This window comes from Protobothrops mucrosquamatus, unplaced genomic scaffold, assembly GCF_001527695.2.
Source record: "Protobothrops mucrosquamatus isolate PMUCROS unplaced genomic scaffold, P.Mucros_1.0 scaffold_174, whole genome shotgun sequence".
NCBI classification, from domain to species: Eukaryota; Metazoa; Chordata; class Lepidosauria; order Squamata; family Viperidae; genus Protobothrops; species Protobothrops mucrosquamatus.
Genome location: NW_015386250.1, coordinates 302,991 through 309,179, shown reverse-complemented (window position 1 = coordinate 309,179; position 6,189 = coordinate 302,991).

Below are 6,189 nucleotides of genomic sequence, written 5' to 3'. Positions count from 1 at the left end.
TTTATCTGAACAATATAAAAAGGATGTGAATCTTTGAACTGAACGCTCACTATTTTGTTACTTGGATGTACAGAAAAGGTTACAAAAGCTACTTCATCTAGCATTTTCCTGCACATGCAGCGTCCAATTTTCAGCACAATTGAATGCCATTTCATGTGATCAGACATAGGAATTGGGCCCAATTAGTGATTGTCATATCCATGTCAAGTGTGTCCTGCCACCTTTGTTTTGGTCTTCTGAGTAGGCATTTGCCATCAGTGTTAACAGTGGTTGGCAATGCAAGCAACGGTGTGTTTTTCCCACATTTTCCCATCTGCTGCAGTCTAATACATGTGCTGTGTGGTCAAACAGGGAAAGACCTAATGAGCAATGGGACATATGCATCTACATGGCATGTAGAGAGTAGTTCAGCACTTTTGGTAGTTGGACAGCACTCAGCACCACATAATTCTACTGGGTGAATCATCATTCTATAGGCTTTCAATTTTAAGTGAACTGCCATGTGCCTATCACAGAGTATTCCAGTAATCTCCTTCCACCACAGCCATGTTGCATTTACCCTCGTGTACTTCCCCAATAATACTGCCATTACTTTGCAGATGGACCCTGAGTAACAGAAGGAGTTTGTCTTTTACTAGATCTTCACCACTGATCTGAATGATGGAGGTACTTGAGCTGGTGTCTTGATACTCGGTCTTTTTGATATTGTAGTGCAACCAATTTGGCCATGACAGTCATTCCAGGTCTGACACCATGCTGCAGTTCTTCCCTCATGGTAGCTGCGAGCAGGACACTCTTTGAGTAGAGCAAAACCCAGCAGACGTTGTGATACAGATCTTGCATGATGATATCCATGATGAGAATGAACATTCTTGATGCTGAGCCTTGATGCATATCAACTTTCATAGGAAAGCTGTCAGAAAAACCAATAGTGCATCTTACTATGCTTCTGATATTAATGTAGAGCATCTGGGCTCATTTTATGAGTAGCTTGGGCATACCATGGTACATAGTGCCTACCACATCAGCTGATGCAGAATGTGTTCAAAAGTCTTTTTTTAGGTTGAGGATTGTCCAGGTATACTAGGTTAGTTCTTTTCTCTATGCTTCTCCATGAGCAGGCGAGCCACAAAAATGGTTGGCACTCAAGCCTTTGACATAACCACACTGATTGATTCAATGATGTCATGGAGGTACTGATTAAGGATCCACTCAAAAATTTTCATTATGTGTGATAGGACATTATGTGTGAATTGGTCAATAGTTAGAATGGTCTGCAGGTTGCCTTTATTCTTGAAGCAAGAACTCTAATATTCATGGCCCAGTCAAGCAGGCACACAATCACAGACCACCATAGCATTGAATAAATTTGTCAGCCAGTCAACTGCTATGTCGCAAAGTTTTTTCAGTTTCCTGGTATCTACTGGATTGTCCAGGCCAGGTACTTTCAAATTCTTCATGCTGCTGATAGCTTTGATGATCTCTTCAGGTGAAATGCACAGGGCTGGGCCAGCATTAACTAAGTCATCAGGAATTGGTGGGTATAAAAATTTGATATTAAAAGATTTCATCAAAGTGCTGCTGCTAGCATTTCAGAATTTTAAACTTCAGTTGTCATCCTTAACACACATGCAGTCTTCCATCTCTTTTATTGCCTTGACACACATTTTTGCAAGTCAATAGAGCTTTTTCTTGCCTTCCTTTGTATCCAGTTGATGGTATAAGTCCTAGCTTGTGGCCTCAGTGACAGCCTTCTTTGCTGCTCTTCTTGCAGTTATCCACTTTTGTCAGTTTTTGTTGGTTTTCTGCAAGTGACAGTTCTTGTAGGCCACATTCTTTTCCCTTTATTCATCTTACTCCAAGTTGATTACTAATAATTTAATTTAATAACTTCAATATGTGTGCCTTTTCCATGGCAGCCCCCTGATGTTTGGCAGGCCTCTACCCTTTTAGCCTTCCATAAGGCTTTGAAAATCTGGCTTTTCCCCCAAGCTCTGGGAGAAGACAGGAAAACTGTATGTTAGAAGGTTTATTTGGTATCATTTGGTTTTTGTTGTTTTTAATGTTTTAATCAGTTTTGTTTTATACTTTTAATAGGATTTTATATGTCTTTTAATTTTTGATTTTAGCGTCACCTAGAGTTGAGTGAAAGTTGGGTGGTTATATAAATGAAATGAATGAATGAGAAAGAAAAAGGCAAAAGAAAGAGAGAGAAAAAGAAAGAAAGAAAAGAAAGAAAGAAAGAAAGAAAGACTGTGTTTGTGTTAGGATTGTTGCTGTAATATACATCAATTTTATCATATCTTAAAGCTGTCTTTCAACAAATGTCACCATATCCCAATTTATTTATTGTTTTATTTATTTATATTTCCTATGTCTAATCCACCCATCTCCCTCAGAGGGGCTCTTGTTCCATTTGTATAGCTGTCCATTTCAAACCAGTGACTCTAGGTATGAACAGTCATAAAAAGAGTGAAACAGTTAAATAAAAAATAAATTAACAATTAAATTCAAATAGCAGTCAAGAGATATTATAATCCTTAGGTGTCGACATAACTAGGAAATGGGGGCACCTCAGACGCTGGGACCCAGGTGAGGGACATAACCAGACTTTCAAGGCCTTCAGAAAGGCCAACAGCCAGGGCCTTCTCGGAAGGATGTTCCAGAGGGTGGCAGGCACAATGGCAGAAAAGGCAGATCGCCTAGTCCCCATCAGCCAACATTTCAACATTAGATTATGGCTACCAGCTTGATTTTTTTTAACGTACTGCAAATTTAATTCGTGTATTGTAAAACTATAAGAAGCCTGTATTTTCAGCATAGGAAATTGATTTGCTTAGTTCAAATCTGAGGTAACATTGCACCGTATAGTCAGAAAAAAACCATTTCTAGAAAACTTTCTTCTAACAGATACACAAAATATGAAAATAATTATGGAATTATTTACTTAAGAGCTTATATCCAAAAGTACCATATCATGAACTTTATCATTCAATCAGCAAATTATGTCCTCTCATCTTACTTGGTTTATTATGTGCAAAATGCTTCAAGAAGTGAGTTTTTAACGAAATCAGCTCCTGTGGAACAACTCCCAAAACTTGTAACATTATGTGGCTTTTTAGCATGTTATGGCAATAATTAGAAATTATACTGTTATCTTTATGTTATCCAAAGTATTCTAAAGAAGGAGTGTTGTTGTGAATAAGTGTTTGAAGTACAGTGCCACAAACATAATTCAGAGGTCTGAAAACCACTTATTCACATTCTTTTTGTGTGTGGAAGACCAAAAGAATATTAAAATGTCAGTATCATTTATCAGCATGGTCTCTTTCCATGCATCAGAAATCTTTAAATCATCACAGCATGCAATCATTGCTGGTCTAAGTATGAAATAATCATGTATCAGCTGTCATGAATCTACTCTACATTACAGAGTCATGAATATTATTATTCATTATCAGGTTCCAGGCCTTTAGGAAACTGACCTCATGACTCTACCTTTTCCTTCCTTCCTTCCTTCCTTCCTTCCTTCCTTCCTTCCTTCCTTCCTTCCTTCCTTCCTTCCTTCCTTCCTTCCTTCCTTCCTTCCTTCCTTCCTTCCTCCCTCCCTCCCTCCCTCCCTCCCTCCCTCCCTCTCTCCATTACTATGAAATATGATGGCTTTTAAAAAGAATTTAAATACTTTTATTTTTTATGTTTTACTAGCTGTACCCGGCCACGCGTTGCTGTGGCTCAGTCTGGTAAAAGCGTATGTTGCTTTTACGTCCAACAGATGGCGCTGTTTTTCAAAAAAAGCATGTTTTTACCTGTCACAGGTGTGACATCTATATAATATAGGTATATAAAAACATGCGCGTATTTGAATGCAATGTTGTGTCAAAATTTCAAAGCAATCGGTGAAGAACGTTCAGAGATTTAAGATTTTGAACAAACGAACATTTACATTTTTATTTATATAGATTAGTGTAGAGTCTAATTATTCTATCATACTCTTATGCAGCTGACAATTCCAAGTTTATGACTATTCTAAGTTACTGTGACTGTATGTTCTGAGCATGTTTTATGGTGATTTGTAATTATATGGTTGCTGAAATTTTTGTTTTGTTTTGTACTATGTTTTGATAAAGTTACTGAGATGATAATGAAGATGAAGATGATGATTATTTTGCCTTTTCTTCTTTTTAGTTGAACTTTCAAGCAACCTGTCAAGCAATCTTCGTCATAAAAAGGCTTTTTGTTTCTTTGTATTTTATCTGTGAGACTTACTTACTTAATAGTAGTAGTAGTAGTAGTAGTAGTAGTAGTAATAATAATAATAATAATAATAATAATAATAATAATAATAATAATAATAATAATAATAATAATAATAATAAAGTTGGAAGGAACATATGATGCTTCTACAATTTTCCTGTGAAAAATTCTCCAGGAGCTTTGGCGTCTATACAATACATGAAGCAGCTTAGTAATCCTTATAATTAAGGATATCAAATAATTAGATTTGATTCAATTTCAACATGCATCACAGTGCACTATTTTGATCATTTCTACTGATTTATCCACCATTTAGATTTAAATAAGTAGAATAGAATAATAGAATAGAATAGAACAGAACAGAACAGAATAGAGCTGGAAGGGACCTTGGAGGTCTTCTAGTCCAACCCCCTGCTCAAGCAGGAGATCTATACCATCTCAGACAGGTGACCGTCAAGTCTCTTCTTAAAAATCTCCAATGATGGAGTGCCAACGATTTCTGGGAGTAAGCTGTTCCACTGGTTAATTATCCTCACTGTCAGTAAGTTTCTCCTTAATTCCAGGTTGCTTCTCTCTTTGATCAGTTTCCAGCCATTGTTTCTTGTCCTACCCTCTGGTCCTCTGGTGAATAATGTGACCCCCTCTTCCTTGTGGCAGCCCTCAGATACTGGAATGCTGCTATCATGTCTCCCCTATTTCTTCTTTTCTCTAGACTAGCCAAACCCAAGTTCATCATTTGTGCTTCAATCTTTTAGACAGTAACATTTTGGGGGATAGGAGTTTTATTTTTTAAAAAAAATATTGGTGCGAGATGATATTTCAGGGGGTGCGAAAACTTGGGTTTTCAAAATTATAGTGTTATATGCATTATTCATTGCCATTATTTTGAACTTTTGTAAGGGGTGCGAGAATATATCAGAAGCATTCTAGGGGTGCGGGGTATAGAAAAGGTTGGGAATCACTGGTATACAAGAAATAGTCTAATACTTTAAATACTTTAATTCACTAGTGCAGATGTTTCGAGTCTTTGTTTAGTCATGGAAATACTCTAATCAATGTAAGCTTTTGGTATATTTGGTTTGGGGTATGTCTGGTTTATAACGATGAATTACATCTTTTCTCCCACACTAAAAAACATGGAATATATATGAATTCATAACTAGGCACCTTTTTAGCGTACGATAGGCCTTTTTTTAGATATGTAAAGAAGGACATATCACAGCTTTTTCTATCATTTAGTGCAATAAGATATAATGGTCGGTTGCACAGTCAGCCAAATATTTAGATTGCATTTAGCATTGTTGTCCTATCAAGTCCTTCCCAAGCACCTGGGATAGGCAAAATGTTGTTATTTGATCATATTAAAAGTGTCGGCTTAGGACTTCTGGTTCCAGTACGCGGCGATGCCGGTCGCATCTGGGGACTCGTCTTCAGTCCGGCCGGGTTTTCTGCGTCGGTAGACCCCCTGGTGGGTCGAAAGTCGCCTGGAGGGGCAACCACCGAGAAGGAGGCTTGCTGGTGACTGCGGGAGAGTGACAGCTTCTCCCGCGGCCCCAGCTATTTCCTTAGGACCGACGGAGCAACGATCATCCTGCAAGATGGACGATTATCCTGCTGCACCAGCCGAAGTCACAATTACAGCTAAGCGATACTAGACCCACCGCGGAGGATCCGGGTGAGATCCTTTTTGCCCCTCTCTTTCCCCCACTTGGTTTTTTTGTTGCCTGAAAAAACGTGGTTGGAATTATTTCCCAGTTTGGAAAAAGCAGCTTCTGTATGCGTGGGAAGGAAGGCGTTGAGAATAATTTTTTTTGTTAAAGACTACACTCTATTTTCAGTCATTTTGGGATATAGGAAAAAAAATGTTTTTTCGAATTGTATGTAACTAATATTGGAAGATTATTATTATTATTATTATTATTATTATTATTATTA